The sequence below is a fragment of the Lepisma saccharinum genome, chromosome 6, assembly GCF_977018435.1.
Source record: "Lepisma saccharinum chromosome 6, izLepSacc3.1, whole genome shotgun sequence".
In the NCBI taxonomy this organism is placed as follows: domain Eukaryota; kingdom Metazoa; phylum Arthropoda; class Insecta; order Zygentoma; family Lepismatidae; genus Lepisma; species Lepisma saccharinum.
Window position 1 is genome coordinate 10,754,483 of NC_139234.1, and position 25,344 is coordinate 10,779,826.

General features: G+C 38.7%; 47 non-coding genes across 47 annotated transcripts; all 47 read right to left on the reverse strand.

The window, feature by feature from the left end:
* Positions 1–97: 97 nt before the first annotated feature.
* Positions 98–169, reverse strand: TRNAQ-UUG (transfer RNA glutamine (anticodon UUG)). The gene has a single exon. It is a non-coding gene; the product is annotated as a tRNA-Gln (tRNA).
* A 1,204-nt stretch (positions 170–1,373) lies between these two features.
* TRNAQ-UUG (transfer RNA glutamine (anticodon UUG)) lies at positions 1,374–1,445 on the reverse strand. The gene has a single exon. It is a non-coding gene; the product is annotated as a tRNA-Gln (tRNA).
* A 492-nt stretch (positions 1,446–1,937) lies between these two features.
* Positions 1,938–2,009, reverse strand: TRNAQ-UUG (transfer RNA glutamine (anticodon UUG)). Its single transcript has one exon. It is a non-coding gene; the product is annotated as a tRNA-Gln (tRNA).
* Positions 2,010–2,411: 402 nt separating this feature from the next.
* Positions 2,412–2,483, reverse strand: TRNAQ-UUG (transfer RNA glutamine (anticodon UUG)). The gene has a single exon. It is a non-coding gene; the product is annotated as a tRNA-Gln (tRNA).
* Positions 2,484–3,283: 800 nt separating this feature from the next.
* On the reverse strand, positions 3,284–3,355 carry TRNAQ-UUG (transfer RNA glutamine (anticodon UUG)). The gene has a single exon. It is a non-coding gene; the product is annotated as a tRNA-Gln (tRNA).
* Positions 3,356–3,440: 85 nt separating this feature from the next.
* TRNAQ-UUG (transfer RNA glutamine (anticodon UUG)) lies at positions 3,441–3,512 on the reverse strand. Its single transcript has one exon. It is a non-coding gene; the product is annotated as a tRNA-Gln (tRNA).
* Positions 3,513–3,689: 177 nt separating this feature from the next.
* TRNAQ-UUG (transfer RNA glutamine (anticodon UUG)) lies at positions 3,690–3,761 on the reverse strand. The gene has a single exon. It is a non-coding gene; the product is annotated as a tRNA-Gln (tRNA).
* An 84-nt stretch (positions 3,762–3,845) lies between these two features.
* On the reverse strand, positions 3,846–3,917 carry TRNAQ-UUG (transfer RNA glutamine (anticodon UUG)). The gene has a single exon. It is a non-coding gene; the product is annotated as a tRNA-Gln (tRNA).
* Positions 3,918–5,429: 1,512 nt separating this feature from the next.
* TRNAQ-UUG (transfer RNA glutamine (anticodon UUG)) lies at positions 5,430–5,501 on the reverse strand. Its single transcript has one exon. It is a non-coding gene; the product is annotated as a tRNA-Gln (tRNA).
* A 399-nt stretch (positions 5,502–5,900) lies between these two features.
* On the reverse strand, positions 5,901–5,972 carry TRNAQ-UUG (transfer RNA glutamine (anticodon UUG)). The gene has a single exon. It is a non-coding gene; the product is annotated as a tRNA-Gln (tRNA).
* A 1,356-nt stretch (positions 5,973–7,328) lies between these two features.
* Positions 7,329–7,400, reverse strand: TRNAQ-UUG (transfer RNA glutamine (anticodon UUG)). Its single transcript has one exon. It is a non-coding gene; the product is annotated as a tRNA-Gln (tRNA).
* Positions 7,401–7,486: 86 nt separating this feature from the next.
* On the reverse strand, positions 7,487–7,558 carry TRNAQ-UUG (transfer RNA glutamine (anticodon UUG)). The gene has a single exon. It is a non-coding gene; the product is annotated as a tRNA-Gln (tRNA).
* A 366-nt stretch (positions 7,559–7,924) lies between these two features.
* TRNAQ-UUG (transfer RNA glutamine (anticodon UUG)) lies at positions 7,925–7,996 on the reverse strand. Its single transcript has one exon. It is a non-coding gene; the product is annotated as a tRNA-Gln (tRNA).
* A 362-nt stretch (positions 7,997–8,358) lies between these two features.
* TRNAQ-UUG (transfer RNA glutamine (anticodon UUG)) lies at positions 8,359–8,430 on the reverse strand. Its single transcript has one exon. It is a non-coding gene; the product is annotated as a tRNA-Gln (tRNA).
* A 333-nt stretch (positions 8,431–8,763) lies between these two features.
* Positions 8,764–8,835, reverse strand: TRNAQ-UUG (transfer RNA glutamine (anticodon UUG)). The gene has a single exon. It is a non-coding gene; the product is annotated as a tRNA-Gln (tRNA).
* Positions 8,836–8,919: 84 nt separating this feature from the next.
* Positions 8,920–8,991, reverse strand: TRNAQ-UUG (transfer RNA glutamine (anticodon UUG)). Its single transcript has one exon. It is a non-coding gene; the product is annotated as a tRNA-Gln (tRNA).
* A 399-nt stretch (positions 8,992–9,390) lies between these two features.
* On the reverse strand, positions 9,391–9,462 carry TRNAQ-UUG (transfer RNA glutamine (anticodon UUG)). Its single transcript has one exon. It is a non-coding gene; the product is annotated as a tRNA-Gln (tRNA).
* Positions 9,463–9,548: 86 nt separating this feature from the next.
* TRNAQ-UUG (transfer RNA glutamine (anticodon UUG)) lies at positions 9,549–9,620 on the reverse strand. Its single transcript has one exon. It is a non-coding gene; the product is annotated as a tRNA-Gln (tRNA).
* Positions 9,621–10,230: 610 nt separating this feature from the next.
* TRNAQ-UUG (transfer RNA glutamine (anticodon UUG)) lies at positions 10,231–10,302 on the reverse strand. The gene has a single exon. It is a non-coding gene; the product is annotated as a tRNA-Gln (tRNA).
* Positions 10,303–11,814: 1,512 nt separating this feature from the next.
* Positions 11,815–11,886, reverse strand: TRNAQ-UUG (transfer RNA glutamine (anticodon UUG)). Its single transcript has one exon. It is a non-coding gene; the product is annotated as a tRNA-Gln (tRNA).
* A 400-nt stretch (positions 11,887–12,286) lies between these two features.
* On the reverse strand, positions 12,287–12,358 carry TRNAQ-UUG (transfer RNA glutamine (anticodon UUG)). The gene has a single exon. It is a non-coding gene; the product is annotated as a tRNA-Gln (tRNA).
* Positions 12,359–12,444: 86 nt separating this feature from the next.
* TRNAQ-UUG (transfer RNA glutamine (anticodon UUG)) lies at positions 12,445–12,516 on the reverse strand. The gene has a single exon. It is a non-coding gene; the product is annotated as a tRNA-Gln (tRNA).
* Positions 12,517–13,703: 1,187 nt separating this feature from the next.
* TRNAQ-UUG (transfer RNA glutamine (anticodon UUG)) lies at positions 13,704–13,775 on the reverse strand. The gene has a single exon. It is a non-coding gene; the product is annotated as a tRNA-Gln (tRNA).
* A 244-nt stretch (positions 13,776–14,019) lies between these two features.
* Positions 14,020–14,091, reverse strand: TRNAQ-UUG (transfer RNA glutamine (anticodon UUG)). Its single transcript has one exon. It is a non-coding gene; the product is annotated as a tRNA-Gln (tRNA).
* A 208-nt stretch (positions 14,092–14,299) lies between these two features.
* On the reverse strand, positions 14,300–14,371 carry TRNAQ-UUG (transfer RNA glutamine (anticodon UUG)). The gene has a single exon. It is a non-coding gene; the product is annotated as a tRNA-Gln (tRNA).
* Positions 14,372–14,455: 84 nt separating this feature from the next.
* Positions 14,456–14,527, reverse strand: TRNAQ-UUG (transfer RNA glutamine (anticodon UUG)). The gene has a single exon. It is a non-coding gene; the product is annotated as a tRNA-Gln (tRNA).
* Positions 14,528–15,823: 1,296 nt separating this feature from the next.
* Positions 15,824–15,895, reverse strand: TRNAQ-UUG (transfer RNA glutamine (anticodon UUG)). Its single transcript has one exon. It is a non-coding gene; the product is annotated as a tRNA-Gln (tRNA).
* Positions 15,896–16,139: 244 nt separating this feature from the next.
* Positions 16,140–16,211, reverse strand: TRNAQ-UUG (transfer RNA glutamine (anticodon UUG)). The gene has a single exon. It is a non-coding gene; the product is annotated as a tRNA-Gln (tRNA).
* Positions 16,212–16,576: 365 nt separating this feature from the next.
* TRNAQ-UUG (transfer RNA glutamine (anticodon UUG)) lies at positions 16,577–16,648 on the reverse strand. The gene has a single exon. It is a non-coding gene; the product is annotated as a tRNA-Gln (tRNA).
* Positions 16,649–16,854: 206 nt separating this feature from the next.
* On the reverse strand, positions 16,855–16,926 carry TRNAQ-UUG (transfer RNA glutamine (anticodon UUG)). Its single transcript has one exon. It is a non-coding gene; the product is annotated as a tRNA-Gln (tRNA).
* Positions 16,927–17,010: 84 nt separating this feature from the next.
* On the reverse strand, positions 17,011–17,082 carry TRNAQ-UUG (transfer RNA glutamine (anticodon UUG)). Its single transcript has one exon. It is a non-coding gene; the product is annotated as a tRNA-Gln (tRNA).
* Positions 17,083–17,167: 85 nt separating this feature from the next.
* Positions 17,168–17,239, reverse strand: TRNAQ-UUG (transfer RNA glutamine (anticodon UUG)). Its single transcript has one exon. It is a non-coding gene; the product is annotated as a tRNA-Gln (tRNA).
* Positions 17,240–19,036: 1,797 nt separating this feature from the next.
* On the reverse strand, positions 19,037–19,108 carry TRNAR-UCG (transfer RNA arginine (anticodon UCG)). The gene has a single exon. It is a non-coding gene; the product is annotated as a tRNA-Arg (tRNA).
* Positions 19,109–19,158: 50 nt separating this feature from the next.
* On the reverse strand, positions 19,159–19,230 carry TRNAQ-UUG (transfer RNA glutamine (anticodon UUG)). Its single transcript has one exon. It is a non-coding gene; the product is annotated as a tRNA-Gln (tRNA).
* An 86-nt stretch (positions 19,231–19,316) lies between these two features.
* Positions 19,317–19,388, reverse strand: TRNAQ-UUG (transfer RNA glutamine (anticodon UUG)). The gene has a single exon. It is a non-coding gene; the product is annotated as a tRNA-Gln (tRNA).
* An 86-nt stretch (positions 19,389–19,474) lies between these two features.
* On the reverse strand, positions 19,475–19,546 carry TRNAQ-UUG (transfer RNA glutamine (anticodon UUG)). The gene has a single exon. It is a non-coding gene; the product is annotated as a tRNA-Gln (tRNA).
* A 1,517-nt stretch (positions 19,547–21,063) lies between these two features.
* Positions 21,064–21,135, reverse strand: TRNAQ-UUG (transfer RNA glutamine (anticodon UUG)). The gene has a single exon. It is a non-coding gene; the product is annotated as a tRNA-Gln (tRNA).
* A 365-nt stretch (positions 21,136–21,500) lies between these two features.
* TRNAQ-UUG (transfer RNA glutamine (anticodon UUG)) lies at positions 21,501–21,572 on the reverse strand. Its single transcript has one exon. It is a non-coding gene; the product is annotated as a tRNA-Gln (tRNA).
* Positions 21,573–21,778: 206 nt separating this feature from the next.
* On the reverse strand, positions 21,779–21,850 carry TRNAQ-UUG (transfer RNA glutamine (anticodon UUG)). Its single transcript has one exon. It is a non-coding gene; the product is annotated as a tRNA-Gln (tRNA).
* Positions 21,851–21,934: 84 nt separating this feature from the next.
* TRNAQ-UUG (transfer RNA glutamine (anticodon UUG)) lies at positions 21,935–22,006 on the reverse strand. Its single transcript has one exon. It is a non-coding gene; the product is annotated as a tRNA-Gln (tRNA).
* An 85-nt stretch (positions 22,007–22,091) lies between these two features.
* Positions 22,092–22,163, reverse strand: TRNAQ-UUG (transfer RNA glutamine (anticodon UUG)). Its single transcript has one exon. It is a non-coding gene; the product is annotated as a tRNA-Gln (tRNA).
* Positions 22,164–22,369: 206 nt separating this feature from the next.
* On the reverse strand, positions 22,370–22,441 carry TRNAQ-UUG (transfer RNA glutamine (anticodon UUG)). Its single transcript has one exon. It is a non-coding gene; the product is annotated as a tRNA-Gln (tRNA).
* A 738-nt stretch (positions 22,442–23,179) lies between these two features.
* TRNAQ-UUG (transfer RNA glutamine (anticodon UUG)) lies at positions 23,180–23,251 on the reverse strand. Its single transcript has one exon. It is a non-coding gene; the product is annotated as a tRNA-Gln (tRNA).
* Positions 23,252–23,337: 86 nt separating this feature from the next.
* TRNAQ-UUG (transfer RNA glutamine (anticodon UUG)) lies at positions 23,338–23,409 on the reverse strand. Its single transcript has one exon. It is a non-coding gene; the product is annotated as a tRNA-Gln (tRNA).
* A 648-nt stretch (positions 23,410–24,057) lies between these two features.
* TRNAQ-UUG (transfer RNA glutamine (anticodon UUG)) lies at positions 24,058–24,129 on the reverse strand. Its single transcript has one exon. It is a non-coding gene; the product is annotated as a tRNA-Gln (tRNA).
* An 85-nt stretch (positions 24,130–24,214) lies between these two features.
* TRNAQ-UUG (transfer RNA glutamine (anticodon UUG)) lies at positions 24,215–24,286 on the reverse strand. The gene has a single exon. It is a non-coding gene; the product is annotated as a tRNA-Gln (tRNA).
* A 177-nt stretch (positions 24,287–24,463) lies between these two features.
* TRNAQ-UUG (transfer RNA glutamine (anticodon UUG)) lies at positions 24,464–24,535 on the reverse strand. Its single transcript has one exon. It is a non-coding gene; the product is annotated as a tRNA-Gln (tRNA).
* Positions 24,536–25,344: the final 809 nt, after the last annotated feature.

Genomic DNA, 25,344 nt, shown 5'->3' on the forward strand with positions numbered 1-25,344 from the left:
ACCATGGGACATCTATCATGTAGGAGGATCAGTTGCTTTGAGTATCTGAAACTCTTATGTTTAATATTTTTCTAAGAAGCAAGGAAATGAACTCTATAGGTCCCACCGAGATTTGAACTCGGATCGCAGGATTCAAAGTCCAGAGTGCTAACCATTACACCATGGGACCTCTATCATTTAGGAGTATCATTTGCTTTCGAATATGTCAAACTCTTATGTTCAATGTATTTTAAAAAGCAATAAAATTAACTTATTAGGTTCAACCGAGATTTGAACTCGGATCACTGGAATCAAAGTCCAACGACAGAATATTCCTCCTCCAGCAGTGGAAGGGAAGTCCAGATTTACGTACTACTGTTGCCAACTTAGTTTTTTGGAGCAAGGTTTGTCCAAATCACGAATCGCATCAAGTACTTATATTTAAGTCCATTACGTCAACGGTCTCAGTTGTAGTTAAATCCAGTTTTGGCTTTGCAGTCTAGCTCTACTTGCTTCAGAGAAATAGTTTCTCAGTTTTAGGCGGGATTTAGCTCTTCTCTGGAAATACAAAGTGATAACACTTGCTGATCCGGTAGCCAGAACCTTCAACAGGGCCCTAAACAGGTATATGAATAACACCGTAGCACACTTGCCTCTAAGTATTTCCTCGTTCCTCCCTTGCCTTGGCGCCCTTTCCTCTTGTTACCTCTTGAGGGTAGGGGAAATGCCTGCCTCTTCTCTTCTGTCGGCTACAGAAAAAATGTGATCTGCACTATACATCCGACTGCAACGCTGTGGGTTAACAAATTTAACGACGTTGTTATATTATTAATAATAACCCACAGCGCGACAGCCCTTGAGAGCCTTGGCTTACCTTCCGACTGCTGGTCTCCGTCCCACACTGTTCCTCAGTCACCTGTTATAGCGTAGCGTGGAGATCCTAGACCAGTATTGGGGTGACGGGTGGTCAGCCCGACGAACCCCCAGCCGTTGTAGGTCTTCTCGACCAGGTTACCGCTCACTCATTCCGAGCTCCCCAATTTCCTCACGATGGTGGGTTGCCACCGGCCCTATACGTAGGCCGAATAAATTCCGACCAGAGCCGGATTCGAACCTACGCCGTCCCGCAGCGAACGATCTCAATGTTAAATTATTGAAAAAACTTTTTAATTTCTTTTTTTTATTATTGCTGCTGAAACACCAGTTACATGCACGCCACGCCTCGGTATCTCACACACCGAGGTATTTCCTTAGCAAATGTTATTAAATTACAACAATTACAGTGATTTATATATTTACACTATGGGGCCTATCATGCAAGAGGATCAGTTGCTTTTGGATATGTGGAACTCTTCTGTTCAATGTATTTTAAAAAGCAAGAAAATTAACCTCTTAGATCCCACCGAGATTTGAACTCGGATCACTGGATTCAAAGTCCAGAGTGCTAACCATTACACCATGGGACCTCTATCATGTAGAAGGATCAGTTGCTTTTGAATATGTGAAACTCCTAATTCAATGTATTTTTTAAAAGCAAGAAAATTAACCTCTTAGGTCCCACCGAGATTTGAAATTGGATCACTGGATTCAAAGTCCAGATTCTAACCATTACACCATGGGACCTCTATTATATATGAGGATCAGTTGCTTTTGAATATGTGAAACTCTTAATTCAATAAATTTTAAAGAGCAAGAAAATTAACCTCTTAGGTCCTCTATCATGTAGAAGGATCAGATGCTTTTGAATATGTGAAATTCTTATGATCAATGTATTTTAAATAGCAAGAAAATTAACCTCTTAGGTCCGACTGAGATTTGAACTCGGATCACTGGATTCAAAGTCCAGAGTGCTAAACATTACACCATGGTACCTCTATCATGTAGGAGAATCAGTTGCTTTTGAATATGTGAAACTCTTAATTCAGTGTATTTTTTAAAAGCAAGAAAATTAACCTCTTAGGTCCCACCGAGATTTGAACTCGGATCACTGGATTCAAAGTCCAGAGTGCTAACCATTATACCATGGTACCTATATCACGTAGAAGAATCAGTTGTTTTTTGAATATGTGAAACTCTTATGTTCAATGAATTTTAAAAAGCAAAAAAATTAACCTCCTAGGTCCTACCGAGATTTGAAATCGGATCACTGGATTCAAAGTCAGGAGTGCTAACCATTACACCATGGGACCTCTATCATGTAGAAGAATCAGTTGCTTTTGAATATGTGAAACTCTTATGTTCAATGAATTTTAAAAAGCAAAAAAATTAACCTCCTAGGTCATACCGAGATTTGAAATCGATCATTGGATTCAAAGTCCAGAGTGCTAACCATTACACCATGATACCTCTATCATGTAGAAGAATCAGTTGCTGTTGGATATGTGAAACTCTTCTGTTCCGTGTATTTTAAAAAGCAAGAAAATTAACCTCTTAGGTCCCACCGAGATTTGAACTCGAATCACTAGATTCAAAGTCCAGAGTGCTAACCATTACACCATGGGACCTCTATCATGTAGAAGGATCAGTTGCTTTTGAATAAGTGAAACTAATAATTCAATGTATTTTTTTAAAGCAAGAAAATTAACCTCTTAAGTCCCACCGAGATTTGAACTCGGATCACTGGATTCAAAGTCCAGATTCTAACCATTACACCATAGGACCTCTATTATATATGAGGATCAGTTGCTTTTGAATATGTGAAACTCTTAATTCAATGTATTTTAAAAAGCAAGAAAATTAACCTCTTAGGTCCTCTATCATGTAGAAGGATCAGATGCTTTTGAAAATGTGAAAGTCTTCTGATCAATGTATTTTAAAAAGCAAGAAAGTTAATCTCTTAGGTCCCACCGAGATTTGAACTCGGATCACTGGATTCAAAATTCAGAGTGCTAACCACTACACAATTGGACCTCTATCATGTAGGAGAATCAGTTGCTTTTGAATATGTGAAACTCTTAATTCAATGTATTTTAAATAGCAATAAAATTAACTTCTTAGGTCCAACCAATATTTGAACTCAGATCACTGGATTCAAAGTCCAACGACAGAATATTCCTCCTCCAGCGGTGGAAGGGAAGTCCAGACTTACGTACTACTGTTGCCAAGTTAGTTTTTTGGAGCAAGGTTTGTCCAAATCACGAATCGCATCAAGTACTTATATTTAAGTCCATTACGTCAACGGTCTCAGTTGTAGTTAAATCCAGTTTTGGCTTTGCAGTCTAGCTCTACTTGCTTCAGAGAAATAGTTTTGAATATATGAAACTCTTAATTCAATGTATTTTAATAACAAGAAAATTAGCCTCTAAGGTCCAACTGAGATTTGAACTCGGATCACTGGATTCAAAGTCCAGAGTGCTAACTATTACACCATTGGACCTCTATCATGTAGAAAGATAAGTTGCTTTTGGATATTTGAAACTCTTCTGTTCAATGTATTTAAAAAGCAAGAAAATTAACCTCTTAGGTCCCACCGAGATTTGAACTCGGATCACTGGATTCAAAATCCAGAGTGCTAACCATTACACCATGGGACCTCTATTATATATGAGGATCAGTTGTTTTTGAATATGTGAAGCTCTTAATTCAATGTATTTTAAAAAGCAAGAAAATTAACCTCTTAGGTCCTCTATCATGTAGAAGGATCAGATGCTTTTGAATATGTGAAAGTCTTCTGATCAATGTATTTTAAAAAGCAAGAAAATTAATCTCTTAGGTCCCACCGAGATTTGAACTCGGATCACTGGATTCAAAATCCAGAGTGCTAACCATTACACCATGGGACCTCTATCATGTAGGAGAATCAGTTGCTTTTGAATATGTGAAACTCTTAATTCAATGTATTTTAATAACTAGAAAATTAATCTCTAAGGTCCCACCGAGATATGAACTCGGATCACTGGATTCAAAGTCCAGAGTGCTAACCATTACACGATGGGACCTCTATCATGTAGAAGAATCAGTTGCTTTTGAATATGTGAAACTCTTAATGCAATGTATTTCAACAGCAAGAAAATTAACCTCTCAGGTCCAACCGGGATTTGAAGTCGGATCACTGGATTCAAAGTCCAGAGTGCTACCCATTACACCATGGGACCTCTATCATGTAGGAGGATCAGTTGCTTTTGAATATGTGAAACTCTTAATTCAATGTATTTTAAATAGCAATAAAATTAACTTCTTAGGTCCAACCAATATTTGAACTCAGATCACTGGATTCAAAGTCCAACGACAGAATATTCCTCCTCCAGCGGTGGAAGGGAAGTCCAGACTTACGTACTACTGTTGCCAAGTTAGTTTTTTGGAGCAAGGTTTGTCCAAATCACGAATCGCATCAAGTACTTATATTTAAGTCCATTACGTCAACGGTCTCAGTTGTAGTTAAATCCAGTTTTGGCTTTGCAGTCTAGCTCTACTTGCTTCAGAGAAATAGTTTCTCAGTTTTAGGCGGGACTTAGCTCTTCTCTGGAAATACAAAGTGATAACACTTGCTGATCAGGTAGCCAGAACCTTCAACAGTGCCCTAAACAGGTATATGAATAACCCCGTAGCACACTTGCCTCTAAGTATTTCCCCGTTCCTCCCTTGCATTGGCGCTCTTTCCTCTTGTTACCTCTTGAGGGTAGGGGAAATGCCTGCCTCTTCTCTTCTGTCAGCTACAGAAAAAATGTCCTCTGAACTATACATCCGACTGCAACGCTGTGGGTTAACAAATTTAACGACGTTGTTATATTATTAATAATAACCCACAGCGCGACAGCCCTTGAGAGCCTTGGCTTACCTTCCGACTGCTGGTCCCCCTCCCACACTGTTCCTCAGTCACCTGTTACAGCGTGGAGATCCTAGACCAGTATTTGGTTGACGGGTGGTCAGCCTGACGAACCCCCAGCCGTTGTAGGTCTTCTCGATCAGGTAACCGCTCACTCATTCTGAGCTCCCCAATTTCCTCACGATGGTGGGTTGCCACCGGCCCTATACGTAGGCCGAATAAATTCCGACCAGAGCCGGATTTGAACCTAAGCCGTCCCGCAGCGGACGATCTCAATGTTATATTATTGAAAGAACTTTCTAATTTCTTACCTTTTTTTATTCCTGCGGAAACACCAGTTACATGCACGCCACGCCTCGGCTTCTCACACACCAAGGTATGTCTTTAGCAAATGTTATTAAATTACAACAATTACAGTGATTTATATATTTACACAATGGGGCCTATCATGGAAGAGGATCAGTTGCTTTTGAATATGTGAAATTCTTATGTTCAATGTATTTTAAAAGGCAAGAAAATTAACCTCCTAGGTCCCACGGAGATTTTAACTCGGATCGCTGGATTCAAAGTCCAGAGTGCGAACCATTACACCATGTGACCTCTATCATGTAGGAGTATCAGTTGCTTTCGAATATGTGAAACTCTTAATTCAATGTATTTTAAATAGCAAGAAAATTAACCTCTTAGGTCCCACGGAGATTTGAACTCGGATCGCTGGATTCAAAGTCCAGAGTGCAAACCATTACACCATGGGACCTCTATCATGTAGAAGTATCAGTTGCTTTCGAATATGTGAAACTCTTAATTCAATGTATTTTAAATAGTAAGAAAATTAACCTCTTAGGTCCCACGGAGATTTGAACTCGGATCGCTGGATTCAAAGTCCAGAGTGCGAAACATTACACCATGGGACCTCTTACATGTAGGAGTATCAGTTGCTTTTGAATATGTTAAACCCTTAATTCAATGTATTTTAAATAGCAAGAAAATGAACCTCTTAGGTCCCACGGAGATTTGAACTCGGATCGCTGGATTTAAAGTCCAGAGTGCTAACCAGTACACCATGGGACCTCTATCATGTAGGAGTATCAGTTGCTTTCGAATATGTGAAACTCTTAATTCAATGTATTTTAAATAACAAGAAAATGAACCTCTTAGGTCCCACGGAGATTTGAACTCGGATCGCTGGATTCAAAGTCCAGAGTGCTAACCATTACACCATGGGACCTCTATCATGTAGGAGGATCAGTTGCTTTCGAATATGTGAAACTCTTAATTCAATGTATTTTAAATAGCAAGAAAATTAACTTCTTAGGTCCAACCAATGTTTGAACTCGGATCACTGGATTCAATGTCCAACGACAGAATATTCCTCCTCCAGCGGTGGAAGGGAAGTCCAGACTTACGTACTACTGTTGCCAAGTTAGTTTTTTGGAGCAAGGTTTGTCCAAATCACGAATCGCATCAAGTACTTATATTTAAGTCCATTACGTCAACGGTCTCAGTTGTAGTTAAATCCAGTTTTGGCTTTGCAGTCTAGCTCTACTTGCTTCAGAGAAATAGTTTCTCAGTTTTAGGCGGGATTTAGCTCTTCTCTGGAAATACAAAGTGATATCACTTGCTGATCCGGTAGCCAGAACCTTCAACAGGGCCCTAAACAGGTATATGAATAACCCCGTAGCACACTTGCCTCTAAGTATTTCCCCGTTCCTCCCTTGCCTTGGCGCCCTTTCCTCTTGTTACCTGTTGAGGGTAGGGGAAATCCCTGCCTCTTCTCTTCTGTCGGCTACAGAAAAAATGTCCTCTGCACTATACATCCGACTGCAACGCTGTGGGTTAACAAATTTAACGACGTTGATATATTATTAATAATAACCCACAGCGCGACAGCCCTTGAGAGCCTTGGCTTACCTTCCGACTGCTGGTCTCCGTCCCACACTGTTCCTCAGTCACCTGTTATAGCGTGGAGATCCTAGACCAGTATTGGGGTGAAGGGTGGTCAGCCCGACGAACCCCCAGCCGTTGTAGGTCTTCTCCACCAGGTTACCGCTCACTCATTCCGAGCTCCCCAATTTCCTCACGATGGTGGGTTGCCACCGGCCCTATACGTAGGCCGAATAAATTCCGACCAGAGCCGGATTCGAACCTACGCCGTCCCGCAGCGAACGATCTCAAAGTTAAATTATTGAAAAAAACTTTTTAATTTCTTTTTTTTTTATTCCTGCGGAAACACCAGTTACATGCACACCACGCCTCGGCATCTCACACACCAAGGTATGTCCTTAGCAAATGTTATTAAATTACAACAATTACAGTGATTTATATATTTACACTATGGGGCCTATCATGGAAGAGGATCAGTTGCTTTTGAATATGTGAAACTCTTATGTTCAATGTATTTTAAAAAGCAAGAAAATTAACCTCTTAGCACCCACGGAGATTTGAACTCGGACCACAGGATTCAAAGTCCAGAGTGCTAACCATTACACCATGGGACCTCTATCATGTAGAAGGATCAGTTGCTTTTGAATATGTGAAACTCTTAATTCAATGTATTTTTTAAAAGCAAGAAAATTAACCTCTTAGGTCCCACCGAGATTTGAACTCGGATCACTGGATTCAAAGTCCAGAGTGCTAACCATTACACCATGGTACCTCTATAATGTAGGAGAATCAGTTGCTTTTGAATACGTGAAACTCTTAATTCAATGTATTTTTTAAAAGCAAGAAAATTAACCTCTTGGGTCCCACCGAGATTTGAACTCGGATCACTGGATTCAAAGTCCAGAGTGCTAACCATTACACCATGGGACCTCTATCATGTAGAAGAATCAGTTGCTTTTGAAAATGTGAAACTCTTATGTTCAATGAATTTTAAAAAGCAAAAAAATTAACATCCTAGGTACTACCGAGATTTGAAATCGGATCACTGGATTCAAAGTCCAGAGTGCTAACCATTACACCATGGAACCTCTATCATGTAGGAGAATCAGTTGCTTTTGAATATGTGAAACTCTTAATTCAATGTATTTTTTAAAAGCAAGAAAATTAACCTCTTAGGTTCCACCGAGATTTTAACTCAGATCACTGGATTCGAAGTCGAGGGTGCTATCCACTACACCATGGGACATGAAATTCTTGTGTTCAATGTATTTTAAATAGCAAGAAAATTAACCTCTTAGGTCCCACCGAGATTTGAACTCGGATAACTGGATTCAAAGTCCAGAGTGCTAACCATTACACCATGGGACCTCTCTCATGTAGAAGAATAAGTTGTTTTTGAATATGTGAAACCCTTAATGCAATGTATTTCAACAACAAGAAAATTAACCTCTTAGGTCCACCGGGATTTGAAGTCGGATCACTGGATTCAAAGTCCAGAGTGCTACCCATTACACCATGGGACCTCTATCATGTAGGAGGATCAGTTGCTTTTGAATATGTGAAACTCTTAATTCAATGTATTTTAAATAGCAATAAAATTAACTTCTTAGGTCCAACCAATATTTGAAATCGGATCACCGGATTCGAAGTCGAGAGTGCTATCCATTACACCATGGGACATGAAATTCTTCTGTTAAATGTATTTTAAATAGCAAGAAAATTAACATCTTAGGTCCCACCGAGATTTGAACTCGGATCACTGGATTCAAAGTCCAGAGTGCTAACCATTACACCATGGGACCTCTCTCATGTAGAAGAATCAGTTGTTTTTGAATATGTGAAACCCTTAATGCAATGTATTTCAACAACAAGAAAATTAACCTCTTAGGTCCCATCGGGATTTGAAGTCGGATCACTGGATTCAAAGTCCAGAGTGCTACCCATTACACCATGGGACCTCTATTATATATGAGGATCAGTTATTTTTGAATATGTGAAGCTCTTAATTCAATGTATTTTATAAAGCAAGAAAATTAACCTCTTAGGTCCTCTATCATGTAGAAGGATCAGATGCTTCTGAATATGTGAAAGTCTTCTGATCAATGTATTTTAAAAAGCAAGAAAATTAATCTCTTAGGTCCCACCGAGATTTGAACTCGGATCACTGGATTCAAAATCCAGAGTGCTAACCATTACACCATTGCACCTCTACTATGTAGGAGGATCAGTTGCTTTTGAATATGTGAAACTCTTAATTCAATGTATTTTAATAACTAGAAAATTAATCTCTCAGGTCCCACCTAGATTTGAACTCGGATCGCTGGATTCAAAGTCCAGAGTGCAAACCATTACACCATGGGACCTCTATCATGTAGGAGTATCAGTTGTGTTTGAATATGTTAAACCCTTAATTCAATGTATTTTAAATAGCAAGAAAATGAACCTCTTAGGTCCCACGGAGATTTGAACTCGGATCGCTGGATTTAAAGTCCAGAGTGCTAACCAGTACACCATGGGAACTCTATCATGTAGGAGTATCAGTTGCTTTTGAATATGTGAAACTCTTAATTCAATGTATTTTAAAGAGCAAGAAAATTAACCTCTTAGGTCCCACGGAGATTTGAACTCGGATCGCTGGATTCAAAGTCCAGAGTGCAAACCATTACGCCATGGGACCTCTATCATGTAGGAGTATCAGTTGCTTTCGAATATGTGAAACTCTTAATTCAATGTATTTTAAATAGCAAGAAAATTAACTTCTTAGGTCCCACGGAGATTTGAACTCGGATCGCTGGATTCAAAGTCCAGAGTGCAAACCATTACACCATGGGACCACTATCATGTAGGAGTATCAGTTGCTTTCGAATATGTGAAACTCTTAATTCAATGTATTTTTTAAAAGCAAGAAAATTAACCTCTTAGGTCCCACCGAGATTTGAACTCGGATCACTGGATTCAAAGTCCAGAGTGCTAACCATTACACCATGGGACCTCTATCATGTAGAAGAATCAGTTGCTTTTGAATATGTGAAACTCTTATGTTCAATGAATTTTAAAAAGCAAAAAAATTAACATCCTAGGTTCTACCGAGATTTGAAATCGGATCACTGGATTCAAAGTCCAGAGTGCTAACCATTACACCATGGGACCTCTATCATGTAGGAGAATCAGTTGCTTTTGAATATGTGAAACTCTTAATTCAATGTATTTTTTAAAAGCAAGAAAATTAACCTCTAAGGTTCCACCGAGATTTTAACTCGGATCACTGGATTCGAAGTCGAGAGTGCTATCCATTACACCATGGGACATGAAATTCTTGTGTTCAATGTATTTTAAATAGCAAGAAAATTAACCTCTTAGGTCCCACCGAGATTTGAACTCGGAATACTGGATTCAAAGTCGAGAGTGCTATCCATTACACCATGGGACATGAAATTCTTCTGTTCAATGTATTTTAAATAGCAAGAAAATTAACCTCTTAGGTCCCACCGAGATTTTAACTCGGATCACTGGATTCGAAGTCGAGAGTGCTATCCATTACACCATGGGACATGAAATTCTTCTGTTCAATGTATTTTAAATAGCAAGAAAATTAACCTCTTAGGTCTCACCGAGATTTGAACTCGGAATACTGGATTCAAAGTCCAGAGTGCTAACCATTACACCATGGGACCTCTCTCATGTAGAAGAATCAGTTGTTTTTGAATATGTGAAACCCTTAATGCAATGTATTTCAACAACAAGAAAATTAACCTCTTAGGTCCCACCGGGAATTGAAGTCTGATCACTGGATTCAAAGTCCAGAGTGCTAACCATTACACCATGGGACCTCTATCATGTAGGAGGATCAGTTGCTTTTGAATATGTGAAACTCTTAATTCAATGTATTTTAAATAGCAATAAAATTAACTTCTTAGGTCCAACCAATATTTGAACTCGTATCACTGGATTCAAAGTCCAACGACAGAATATTCCTCCTCCAGCGGTGGAAGGGAAGTCCAGACTTACGTACTACTGTTGCCAACTTAGTTTTTTGGAGCAAGGTTTGTCCAAATCACGAATCGCATCAAGTACTTATATTTAAGTCCATTACGTCAACGGTCTCAGTTGTAGTTAAATCCAGTTTTGGCTTTGCAGTCTAGCTCTACTTGCTTCAGAGAAATTGTTTCTCAGTTTTAGGCGGGATTTAGCTCTTCTCTGGAAATACAAAGTGATAACACTTGCTGATCCGGTAGCCAGAACCTTCAACAGGGCCCTAAACAGGTATATGAATAACCCCGTAGCACACTTGCCTCTAAGTATTTCCCCGTTCCTCCCTTGCATTGGCGCCTTTTCCTCTTGTTACCTCTTGAGGGTAGGGGAAATGCCTGCCTCTTCTCTTCTGTCAGCTACAGAAAAAATGTCCTCTGCACTATACATCCGACTGCAACGCTGTGGGTTAACAAATTTAACGACGTTGTTATATTATTAATACTAACCCACAGCGCGACAGCTCTTGAGAGCCTTGGCTTACCTTCCGACTGCTGGTCCCCCTCCCACACTGTTCCTCAGTCACCTGTTACAGCGTGGAGATCCTAGACCAGTATTGGGTTGACGGGTGGTCAGCCTGACGAACCCCCAGCCGTTGTAGGTCTTCTCGAACAGGTAACCGCTCACTCATTCCGAGCTCCCCAATTTCCTCACGATGGTGGGTTGCCACCGGCCATATACGTAGGCCGAATAAATTCCGACCAGAGCCGGATTCGAACCTAAGCCGTCCCGCAGCGGACGATCTCAATGTTATATTATTGAAAAATCTTTTTAATTTCTTACCTTTTTTTATTCCTGCGGAAACACCAGTTACATGCACGCCACTCCTCGGCTTCTCACACACCAAGGTATGTCCTTAGCAAATGTTATTAAATTACAACAATTACAGTGATTTATATATTTACACTATGGGGCCTATCATGGAAGAGGATCAGTTGCTTTTGAATATGTGAAATTCTTATGTTCAATGTATTTTAAAAGGCAAGAAAATTAACCTCTTAGGTCCCACCGAGATTTGAACTCGGATCGCTGGATTTAAAGTCCAGAGTGCGAACCATTACACCATGTGACCTCTATCACGAAGGAGTATCAGTTGCTTTCGAATATGTGAAACTCTTAATTCAATGTATTTTAAATAGCAAGAAAATTAACCTCTTAGGTCCCACGGAGATTTGAACTCGGATCGCTGGATTCAAAGTCCAGAGTGCAAACCATTACACCATGGGACCTCTATCATGTAGGAGTATCAGTTGCTTTCGAATATGTGAAACTCTTAATTCAATGTATTTTAAATAGAAAGAAAATTAACCTTTTAGGTCCCACGGAGATTTGAATTCGGATCGCTGGATTCAAAGTCCAGAGTGCGAAACATTACACCATGGGACCTCTATGATGTAGGAGTATCAGTTGCTTTTGAATATGTGAAACCCTTAATTCAATGTATTTTAAATAGTAAGAAAATTAACCTCTTAGGTCCCACGGAGATTTGAACTCGGATCGCTGGATTTAAAGTCCAGAGTGCTAACCATTACACCATGGGACCTCTATCATGTAGGAGTATCAGTTGCTTTTGAATATGTGAAACTCTTAATTCAATGTATTTTTTAAAAGCAAGAAAATTAACCTCTTAGGTCCCACCGAGATTTGAACTCGGATCACTGGATTCAAAGTCCAGAGTGCTAACCATTACACCATGGTACCTCTATCATGTAGGAGAATCAGTTGCTTTTGAATATGCGAAACTCTTAATTCAATGTATTTTTTAAAAGCAAGAAAATTAACCTCTTAGGTCCCACAGAGATTTGAACTCGGATCACTGGATTCAAAGTCCAGAGTGCTAACAATTACACCATGGGACCTCTATCATGTAGAAGAATCAGTTGCTTTTGAATATGTGAAACTCTTATTTTCAATGAATTTTAAAAAGCGAAAAAATTAACATCCTAGGTTCTACCGAGATTTGAAATCGGATCACTGGATTCAAAGTCAAGAGTGCTAACCATTACACCATGGGACCTCTATCATGTAGGAGAATCAGTTGCTTTTGAATATGTGAAACTCTTAATTCAATGTATTTTAAATAGCAAGAAAATTAACCTCTTAGGTCCCACGGAGATTTGAACTCGGATCGCTGGATTTAAAGTCCAGAGTGCTAACCATTACACCATGGGACCTCTATCATGTAGGAGTATCAGTTGCTTTCGAATATGTGAAACTCTTAATTCAATGTATTTTAAATAGTAAGAAAATTAACCTCTTAGGTCCCACGGAGATTTGAACTCGGATCGCTGGATTCAAAGTCCAGAGTGCGAGACATAACACCATGGGACCTCTATCATGTAGGAGTATCAGTTGCTTTTGAATATGTGAAACCCTTAATTCAATGTATTTTAAATAGCAAGAAAATTAACCTCTTAGGTCCCACGGAGATTTGAACTCGGATCGCTGGATTCAAAGTCCAGAGTGCGAAACATTACACCATGGGACCTCTATCATGTAGGAGTATCAGTTGCTTTTGAATATGTGAAACCCTTAATTCAATGTATTTTAAATAGTAAGAAAATTAACCTCTTAGGTCCCACGGAGATTTGAACTCGGATCGCTGGATTCAAAGTCCAGAGTGCGAAACATTACACCATGGGACCTCTATCATGTAGGAGTATCAGTTGCTTTTGAATATGTGAAACCCTTAATTCAATGTATTTTAAATAGCAAGAAAATTAACCTCTTAGGTCCCACGGTGATTTGAACTCGGATCGCTGGATTTAAAGTCCAGAGTGCTAATCATTACACCATGGGACCTCTATCATGTAGGAGTATCAGTTGCTTTTGAATATGTGAAACTCTTAATTCAATGTATTTTTTAAAAGCAAGAAAATTAACCTATTAGGTCCCACCGAGATTTGAACTTGGATCACTGGATTCAAACTCCAGAGTGCTAACCATTACACCATGGTACCTCTATCATGTTCGAGAATCAGTTGCTTTTGAATATGTGAAACTCTTAATTCAATGTATTTTTTAAAAGCAAGAAAATTAACCTCTTAGGTCCCACCGAGATTTGAACTCGGATCACTTGATTCAAAGTCCAGAGTGCTAACCATTACACCATGGGACCTCTATCATGTAGAAGAATCAGTTGCTTTTGAATATGTGAAACTCTTATTTTCAATGAATTTTAAAAAGCGAAAAAATTAACATCCTAGGTTCTACCGAGATTTGAAATCGGATCACTGGATTCAAAGTCAAGAGTGCTAACCATTACACCATGGGACCTCTATCATTTAGGAGAAACAGTTGCTTTTGAATATGTGAAACTCTTAATTCAATGTATTTTTTAAAAGCAAGAAAATTAACTTCTTAGGTTCCACCGAGATTTGAAATCGGATCACTGGATTCAAAGTCCAGAGTGCTAACCATTACACCATGGGACCTCTATCATGTAGGAGAATCAGTTGCTTTTGAATATGTGAAACTCTTAATTCAATGTATTTTTTAAAAGCAAGAAAATTAACCTCTTAGGTTCCACCGAGATTTTAACTCGGATCACTGGATTCGAAGTCGAGAGTGCTATCCATTACACCATGGGACATGAAATTCTTCTGTTCAATTTATTTTAAATAGCTAGAAAATTAACCTCTTAGGTCCCACCGAGATTTGAACTCGGAATACTGGATTCAAAGTCCAGAGTGCTAACCATTGCACCATGGGACCTCTCTCATGTAGAAGAATCAGTTGTTTTTGAATATGTGAAACCCTTAATGCAATGTATTTCAACAACAAGAAAATTAACCTCTTAGGTCCCACCGGGATTTGAAGTCGGATCACTGGATTCAAAGTCCAGAGTGCTAACCATTACACCATGGGACCTCTATCATGTAGGAGGATCAGTTGCTTTTGAATATGTGAAACTCTTAATTCAAAGTATTTTAAATAGCAATAAAATTAACTTCTTAGGTCCAACCAATATTTGAACTCGGATCACTGGATTCAAAGTCCAACGACAGAATATTCCTCCTCCAGCGGTGGAAGGGAAGTCCAGACTTACGTACTACTGTTCCAAACTTAGTTTTTTGGAGCAAGGTTTGTCCAAATCACGAATCGCATCAAGTACTTATATTTAAGTCCATTACGTCAACGGTCTCAGTTGTAGTTAAATCCAGTTTTGGCTTTGCAGTCTAGCTCTACTTGCTTCAGAGAAATAGTTTCTCAGTTTTAGGCGGTATTTAGCTCTTCTCTGGAAATACAAAGTGATAACACTTGCTGATCCGGTAGCCAGAACCTTCAACAGGGCCCTAAACAGGTATATGAATAACCCCATAGCACACTTGCCTCTAAGAATTTCCCCGTTCCTCCCTTGCATTGGCGCACTTTCCTCTTGTTACCTCTTGAGGGTAGGGGAAATGCCTGCCTCTTCTCTTCTGTCGGCTACAGAAATAATGTCCTCTGCACTATACATCCGACTGCAACGCTGTGGGTTAACAAATTTAACGACGTTGCTGGTCTCCGTCCCACACTGTTCCTCAGTCACCTGTTATAGCGTGGAGATCCTAGACCAGTATTGGGGTGACGGGTGGTCAGCCCGACGAACCCCCAGCCGTTGTAGGTCTTCTCGACCAGGTTACCGCTCACTCATTCCGAGCTCCCCAATTTCCTCACGATGGTGGGTTCCCACCGGCCCTATACGTAGGCCGAATAAATTCCGACCAGAGCCGGATTCGAACCTACGCCGTCCCGCAGCGAACGATCTCAATGTTAAATTATTGAAAAAACTTTTTAATTTCTTTTTTCTTTTTTTTATTCCTGCGGAAACACCAGTTACATGCACGGCACGCCTCGGCATCTCACACACCAAGGTATGTCCTTAGCAGATGTTATTAAATTACAACAATTACAGTGATTTATATATTTACACTATGGGGCCTATCATGGAAGAGGATCAGTTGCTTTTGAATATGTGAAACTCTTATGTTCAATGTATTTTAAAAAGCAAGAAAATTAACCTCTTAACACCCACGGAGATTTGAACTCGGATCACAGGATTCAAAGTCCAGAATGCTAACCATTACACCAGGGAACTTCTATCATGTAGAAGGATCAGTTGCTTTTGAATATGTGAAACTCTTAATTCAATGTATTTTTTAAAAGCAAGAAAATTAACCTCTTAGGTCCCACCGAGATTTGAACTCGGATCACTGGATTCAAAGTCCAGAATGCTAACCATTACACCATGGGACCTCTATCATGTAGAAGAATCAGTTGCTTTTGAATATTTGAAACTCTTATGTTCAATAAATTTTAAAAAGCAAAAAAATTAACCTCCTAGGTTCTACCGAGATTTGAAATCGGATCACTGGATTCAAAGTCCAGAGTGCTAACCATTACACCATGGGACCTCTATCATGTAGGAGAATCAGTTGCTTTTGAATATGTGAAACTCTTAATTCAATGTATTTTTTAAAAGCAAGAAAATTAACCTCTTAGGTCCCACCGAGATTTGAACTCGGATCACTGGATTCAAAGTCCAGAGTGCTAACCATTACACCATGGGACCTCTATCATGTAGAAGAATCAGTTGCTTTTGAATATTTGAAACTCTTATGTTCAATGAATTTTAAAAAGCAAAAAAATTAACCTCCTAGTTTCTACCGAGATTTGAAATCGGATCACTGGATTCAAAGTCCAGAGTGCTAACCATTACACCATGGGACCTCTATCATGTAGGAGAATCAGTTTCTTTTGAATATGTGAAACTCTTAATTCAATGTATTTTTTAAAAGCAAGAAATTAACCTCTTAGTTTCCACCGAGATTTTAACTCGGATCACTGGATTCGAAGTCGAGGGTGCTATCCATTACACCATGGGACATGAAATTTTTCTGTTCAATGTATTTTAAATAGCAAGAAAATGAACCTCTTAGGTCCCACCGAGATTTGAAATAGGATCACTGGATTCAAAGTCCAGAGTGCTAACCATTACACCATGGGACCTCTATCATGCAGGAGGATCAGTTGCTTTTGAATATGTGAAACTCTTAATTCAATGTACTTTAATAACAAGAAAATTAACCTCTAAGGTCCCACCGAGATTTGAACTCGGATCGTTGGATTCAAAGTCCAGATTACTAACCATTACACCATTGGACATGAAATTCTTATGATCAATGTATTTTAAATAGCAAGAAAGTTAACTTCTTAGGTCCCACCGAGATTTGAACTCGGATCACTGGATTCAAAGTCCAGAGTGCTAACCATTACACCATGGGACTTCTATCATGCAGGAGGATCAGTTGCTTTTGAATATGTGAAACCCTTAATTCAATGTATTTTAATAACGAGAAAATTAACCTCTAAGGTCCCACCGAGATTTGAACTCGGATCGCTGGATTCAAAGTCCAGAGTGCTAACCATTACACCATGGGACCTCTATCATGTAGAAGGATCAGTTCCTTTTCAATATGTGAAACTCTTAATTCAATGTATTTTTTAAAACAAGAAAATTAACCTCTTAGGTCCCACCGAGATTTGAACTCGGATCACTGGATCCAAAGTCCAGAGTGCTAACCATTACACCATGGGACCTCTATCATGCAGGAGGATCAGTTGCTTTTGAATATGTGAAACTCTTAATTCAATGTATTTTAATAACAAGAAAATTAAACTCTAAGGTCCCACCGAGATTTGAACTCGGATCGCTGGATTCAAAGTCCAGATTGCTAACCATTACACCATGGGACATGAAATTCTTATGATCAATGTATTTTAAATAGCAAGAAAGTTAACCTCTTAGGTCCCACCGAGATTTGATCTCGGATCACTAGATTCAAAATCCAGAGTGCTAACCATTACACAATGGGACCTCTATCATGTAGGTGGATCAGTTGCTTTTGAATATGTGAAACTCTTAATTCAATGTATTTTAATAACAAGAAAATTAACCACTAAGGTCCCACCGAGATTTGAACTCGGATCACTGGATTTAAAGTACAGAGTGCTAACAATTACACCATGGGACCTCTATCATGTAGAAGGATCAGTTGCTTTTGAATATGTGAAACTCCTAATTCAATATATTATTTAAAAGCAAGAAAATTAACCTCTTAGGTCCCACCGAGATTTGAAATTGGATCACTGGATTCAAAGTCCAGATTCTAACCATTACACCATTGGACCTCTATTATATATGAGGATCAGTTGCCTTTGAATATGAGAAAATCTTAATTCAATGTATTTTAAAAAGCAAGAAAATTAACCTCTTAGGTCCTCTATCATGTAGAAGGATCAGATGCTTTTGAATATGTGAAATTCTTATGATCAATGTATTTTAAATAGCAAGAAAATTAACCTCTTAGGTCCCACTGAGATTTGAACTCGGATCACTGGATTCAAAGTCCAGAGTGCTAAACATTACACCATGGTACCTCTATCATGTAGGAGAATCAGTTGCTTTTGAATATGTGAAACTCTTAATTCAATGTATTTTTTAAAAGCAAGAAAATTAACCTCTTAGGTCCCACCGAGATTTGAACTCGGATCGCTGGATTCAAAGTCCAGATTGCTAACCATTACACCATGGGACATGAAATTCTTATGATCAATGTATTTTAAATAGCAAGAAAATTAACCTCTTAGGTCCCGCCGAGATTTGAACTCGGATCACTGGATTCAAAGTCCAGAGTGCTAAACATTACACCATGGTACCTCTATCATGTAGGAGTATCAGTTGCTTTCGAATATGTGAAACTCTTAATTCAATGTATTTTAAATAGCAAGAAGATGAACCTCTTAGGTCCCACGGAGATTTGAACTCGGATCGCTGGATTCAAAGTCCAGAGTGCTAACCAACACCAAGGGACCTCTATCATATAGAAGAATCAGTTGCTTTTGAATATGTGAAACTCTTATGTTCAATGAATTTTAAAAAGCAAGAAATTTAACCTCCTAGGTTCTACCGAGATTTGAAATCGGATCACTGGATTCAAAGTCCAGAGTGCTAACCATTACACCATGGGACCTCTATCATGTAGAAGGATCAGTTTCTTTTGGATATGTGAAACTCTTCTGTTCAATGTATTTTAAAAAGCAAGGAAATTAACCTCTTAGGTCCCATGAGATTTGAACTCGGATCACAGGATTTAAAGTCTAGAGTGAAAACATTACACCATGTGACCTCTATCATATAGAAGAATCAGTTGCTTTCGAATATGTGAAACTCTTAATTCAATGTATTTTTTAAAAGCAAGAAAATTAACCTCTTAGGTTCCACCGAGATTTTAACTCGGATCACTGGATTCGAAGTCCAGAGTGCTATCCATTACACCATGGGACATGAAATTCTTCTGTTCAATGTCTTTTAAATAGCAAGAAAATTAACCTCTTAGGTCCCACCGAGATTTGAACTCGGATCACTGGATTCGAAGTCCAGAGTGCTATCCATTACACCATGGGACATGAAATTCTTCTGTTCAATGTATTTTAAATAGCAAGAAAATTAACTTCTTAAGTCCCACCGAGATTTGAACTAGGTTCACTGGATTCAAAGTCCAGAGTGCTAACCATTACACCATGGGACCTCTATCATGTAGAAGGATCAGTTGCTTTTTGATATGTGAAACTCTACTGTTCAATGTATTTTAAAAAGCAAGAAAATTAACCTCTTAGGTCCCACCGAGATTTGAACTCGGATCACTGGATTCAAAGTCCAGAGTGCTAACCATTACACCATGGGACCTCTATCATGTAGAAGGATCAGTTCCTTTTGAATGTGTGAAACTCTTAATTCAGTGTATTTTTTAAAAGCAAGAAAATTAACCTCTTAGGTCCCACCGAGATTTGAACTCGGGTCACTGGATTCAAAGTCCAGAGTGCGAAACATTACACCATGGGACCTCTATCATGTAGGAGTATCAGTTGCTTTTGAATATGTGAAACCCTTAATTCAATGTATTTTAAATAGCAAGAAAATTAACCTCTTAGGTCCCACGGAGATTTGAACTCGGATCGCTGGATTTAAAGTCCAGAGTGCTAAACATTACACCATGGGACCTCTATCATGTAAGATTATCAGTTGCTTTCGAATATGTGAAACTATTAATTCAATGTATTTTAAATAGCAATAAAATTAACTTCTTAGGTCCAACCAATATTTGAACTCGAATCACTGGATTCAAAGTCCAACGACAGAATATTCCTCCTCCAGCGGTGGAAGGGAAGTCCAGACTTACGTACTACTGTTGACAACTTAGTTTTTTGGAGCAAGGTTTGTCCAAATCACGAATCGCATCAAGTACTTATATTTAAGTCCATTACGTCAACGGTCTCAGTTGTAGTTAAATCCAGTTTTGGCTTTGCAGTCTAGCTCTACTTGCTTCAGAGAAATAGTTTCTCAGTTTTAGGCGGGATTTAGCTCTTCTCTGGAAATACAAAGTGATAACACTTGCTGATCCGGTAACCAGAACTTTCAACAGGGCCCTAAACAGGTATATGAATAACCCCGTAGCACACTTGCCTCTAAGTATTTCCCCGTTCCTCCCTTGCATTGGCGCCCTTTCCTCTTGTTACCTCTTGAAGGTAGGGGAAATGCCTGCCTCTTCTCTTCTGTCGGCTACAGAAAAAATGTCCTCTGCACTATACATCCGACTGGAACGCTGTGGGTTAACAAATTTAACGACGTTGTTATATTATTAATAATAACCCACAGCGCGACAGCCCTTGAGAGCCTTGGCTTACCTTCCGACTGCTGGTCTCCGTCCCACACTGTTCCTCAGTCACCTGTTATAGCGTGGAGATCCTAGACCAGTATTGGGGTGACGGGTGCTCAGCCCGACGAACCCCCAGCCGTTGTAGGTCTTCTCGACCAGGTTACCGCTCACTCATTCCGAGCTCCCCAATTTCCTCACGATGGTGGGTTGCCACCGGCCCTATACGTAGGCCGAATAAATTCCGACCAGAGCCGGATTCGAACCTACGCCGTCCCGCAGCGAACGATCTCAATGTTAAATTATTGAAAAAACTTTTTAATTTCTTTTTTCTTTTTTTTATTCCTGCGGAAACACCAGTTACATGCACGGCACGCCTCGGCATCTCACACACCAAGGTATGTCCTTAGCAGATGTTATTAAATTACAACAATTACAGTGATTTATATATTTACACTATGGGGCCTATCATGGAAGAGGATCAGTTGCTTTTGAATATGTGAAACTCTTATGTTCAATGTATTTTAAAAAGCAAGAAAATTAACCTTTTAACACCCACGGAGATTTGAACTCGGATCACAGGATTCAAAGTCCAGAATGCTAACCATTACACCAGGGAACTTCTATCATGTAGAAGGATCAGTTGCTTTTGAATATGTGAAACTCTTAATTCAATGTATTTTTTAAAAGCAAGAAAATTAACCTCTTAGGTCCCACCGAGATTTGAACTCGGATCACTGGATTCAAAGTCCAGAATGCTAACCATTACACCATGGGACCTCTATCATGTAGAAGAATCAGTTGCTTTTGAATATTTGAAACTCTTATGTTCAATGAATTTTAAAAAGCAAAAAAATTAACCTCCTAGTTTCTACCGAGATTTGAAATCGGATCACTGGATTCAAAGTCCAGAGTGCTAACCATTACACCATGGGACCTCTATCATGTAGGAGAATCAGTTTCTTTTGAATATGTGAAACTCTTAATTCAATGTATTTTTTAAAAGCAAGAAATTAACCTTTTAGGTTCCACCGAGATTTTAACTCGGATCACTGGATTCGAAGTCGAGAGTGCTATCCATTACACCATGGGACATGAAATTCTTCTGTTCAATGTATTTTAAATAGCAAGAAAATGAACCTCTTAGGTCCCACCGAGATTTGAAATAGGATCACTGGATTCAAAGTCCAGAGTGCTAACCATTACACCATGGGACCTCTATCATGCAGGAGGATCAGTTGCTTTTGAATATGTGAAACTCTTAATTCAATGTACTTTAATAACAAGAAAATTAACCTCTAAGGTCCCACCGAAATTTGAACTCGGATCGCTGGATTCAAAGTCCAGATTACTAACCATTACACCAAGGGACATGAAATTCTTATGATCAATGTATTTTAAATAGCAAGAAAGTTAACCTCTTAGGTCCCACCGAGATTTGAAATCGGATCACTGGATTCAAAGTCCAGAGTGCTAACCATTACACCATGGGACTTCTATCATGCAGGAGGATCAGTTGCTTTTGAATATATGAAACCTTTAATTCAATGTATTTTAATAACGAGAAAATTAACCTCTAAGGTCCCACCGAGATTTGAACTCGGAATGCTGGATTCAAAGTCCAGAGTGCTAACCATTACACCATGGGACCTCTATCATGTAGAAGGATCAGTTCCTTTTGAATATGTGAAACTCTTAATTCAATGTATTTTTTAAAACAAGAAAATTAACCTCTTAGGTCCCACCAAGATTTGAACTCGGATCACTGGATTCAAAGTCCAGAGTGCTAACCATTACACCATGGGACCTCTATCATGCAGGAGGATCAGTTGCTTTTGAATATGTGAAACTCTTAATTCAATGTATTATAATAACAAGAAAATTAACCTCTAAGGTCCCACCGAGATTTGAACTCGGATCGCTGGATTCAAAGTCCAGATTGCTAACCATTACACCATGGGACATGAAATTCTTATGATCAATGTATTTTAAATAGCAAGAAAGTTAACATCTTAGGTCCCACCGAGATTTGAACTCGGATCACTGGATTCAAAATCCAGAGTGCTAACCATTACACCATGGGACCTCTTTCATGTAGGAGGATCAGTTGCTTTTGAATATGTGAAACTCTTAATTCAATGTATTTTAATAACAAGAAAATTAACCACTAAGGTCCCACCGAGATTTGAACTCGGATCACTGGATTTAAAGTACAGAGTGCTAACAATTACACCATGGGACCTCTATCATGTAGAAGGATCAGTTGCTTTTGAATATGTGAAACTCCTAATTCAATGTATTTTTTAAAAGAAAGAAAATTAACCTCTTAGGTCCCACCGAGATTTGAAATTGGATGACTGGATTCAAAGTCCAGATTCTAACCATTACACCATTGGACCTCTATTATATATGAGGATCAGTTGCCTTTGAATATGAGAAAATCTTAATTCAATGTATTTTAAAAAGCAAGAAAATTAACCTCTTAGGTCCTCTATCATGTAGAAGGATCAGATGCTTTTGAATATGTGAAATTCTTATGATCAATGTATTTTAAATAGCAAGAAAATTAACCTTTTAGGTCCCACTGATATTTGAACTTGGATCACTGTATTCAAAATCCAGAGTGCTAACCATTACACCATGGGACCTCCATCATGTAGGATGGTCAGTTGCTTTTGAATACGTGAAACTCTTAATTCAATGTATTTTAATAACAAGAAAATTAACCTCTAAGGTCCTCTATCATGTAGAAGGATCAGATGCTTTTGAATATGTGAAATTCTTATGATCAATGTATTTTAAATAGCAAGAAAATTAACCTCTTAGGTCCCACCGAGATTTGAACTCGGATCACTGGATTCAAAGTCCAGTGTGCTAAACATTACACCATGGTACCTCTATCATGTAGGAGAATCAGTTGCTTTTGAATATGTGAAACTCTTAATTCAATGTATTTTTTAAAAGCAAGAAAATTAACCTCTTAGGTCCCACCGTGATTTGAACACGGATCACTGGATTCAAAGTCCAGAGTGCTAACCATTACACCATGGGACCTCTAACATGTAGAAGAATCAGTTGCTTTTGAATATGTGAAACTCTTATGTTCAATGAATTTTAAAAAGCAAGAAAATTAACCTCCTAGGTCCTACCGAAATTTGAAATCGATCACTGGATTCAAAGTCCAGAGTGCTAAACATTACACCATGGGACCTCTATCATGTAGAAGGATCAGTTGCTTTTGAATATGTGAAACTATTGATTCAATGTATTTTTTTAAAGCAAGAAAATTAACCTCTTAAGTCCCACCGAGATTTGAACTCGGATCACTGGATTCAAAGTCCAGATTCCAACCATTACACCATAAGACCTCTATTATATATGAGGATCAGTTGCTTTTGAATATGTGAAACTCTTAATTCAATGTATTTTAAAAAGCAAGAAAATTAACCTCTTTAGGTCCTCTATCATGTAGAAGGATCAGATGCTTATGAATATGTGATAGTCTTCTGATCAATGTATTTTAAAAAGCAAGAAAGTTAATCTCTTAGGTTCCACCGAGATTTGAACTCGGATCACTGGATTCAAAATTCAGAGTGCTAACCACTACACAATTGGACCTCTATCATGTAGGAGGACCAGTTGCTTTTGAATATGTGAAACTCATAATTCAATGTATTTTAATTTCAAGAAAATTAACCTCTAAGGTCCCACCGAGATTTGAACTCGGATCACTGGATTCAAAATCCAGAGTGCTAACCATTACACCATTGGACCTCTATCATGTAGAAAGATAAGTTGCTTTTGGATATGTGAAACTCTTCTGTTCAATGTATTTAAAAAGCAAGAAAATTAACCTCTTAGGTCCCACCGAGATTTGAACTCGGATCACTGGATTCAAAGTCCAGAGTGCTAAACATTACACCATGGGACCTCTATTATATATGAGGATCAGTTGTTTTTGAATATGTGAAGCTCTTAATTCAATGTATTTTAAAAAGCAAGAAAATTAACCTCTTAGGTCCTCTATCATGTAGAAGGATCAGATGCTTTTGAATATGTGAAAGTCTTCTGATCAATGTATTTAAAAAAGCAAGAAAATTAATCTCTTAGGTCCCACCGAGATTTGAACTCGGATCACTCGATTCAAAGTCCAGAGTGCAAACCATTACACCATGGGACCTCTATCATGTAGGAGTATCAGTTGCTTTCGAATATGTGAAACTCTTAATTCAATGTATTTTAAATAGTAAGAAAATTAACCTCTTAGGTCCCACGGAGATTTGAACTCGGATCGCTGGATTCAAAGTCCAGAGTGCGAAACATTACACCATGGGACCTCTATCATGTAGGAGTATCAGTTGCTTTTGAATATGTGAAACCCTTAATTCAATGTATTTTAAATAGCAAGAAAATGAACCTCTTAGGTCCCACGGAGATTTGAACTCGGATCGCTGGATTTAAAGTCCAGAGTGCTAACCATTACACCATGGGACCTCTATCATGTAGGAGTATCAGTTGCTTTCGTATATGTGAAACTCTTAATTCAATGTATTTTAAATAGCAAGAAAATTAACTTTTTAGGTCCAACCAATATTTGAACTCGGATCACTGGATTCAAAGTCCAACGACAGAATATTCCTCCTCCAGCAGTGGAAGGGAAGTCCAGACTTACGTACTACTGTTCCAAACTTAGTTTTTTGGAGCAAGGTTTGTCCAAATCACGAATCGCATGAAGTACTTATATTTAAGTCCATTACGTCAACGGTCTCAGTTGTAGTTAAATCCAGTTTTGGCTTTGCAGTCTAGCTCTACTTGCTTCAGAGAAATAGTTTCTCAGTTTTAGGCGGGATTTAGCTCTTCTCTGGAAATACAAAGTGATAACACTTGCTGATCCGGTAGCCAGAACCTTCAACAGGGCCCTAAACAGGTATATGAATAACCCCGTAGCACACTTGCCTCTAAGTATTTCCCCGTTCCTCCCTTGCATTG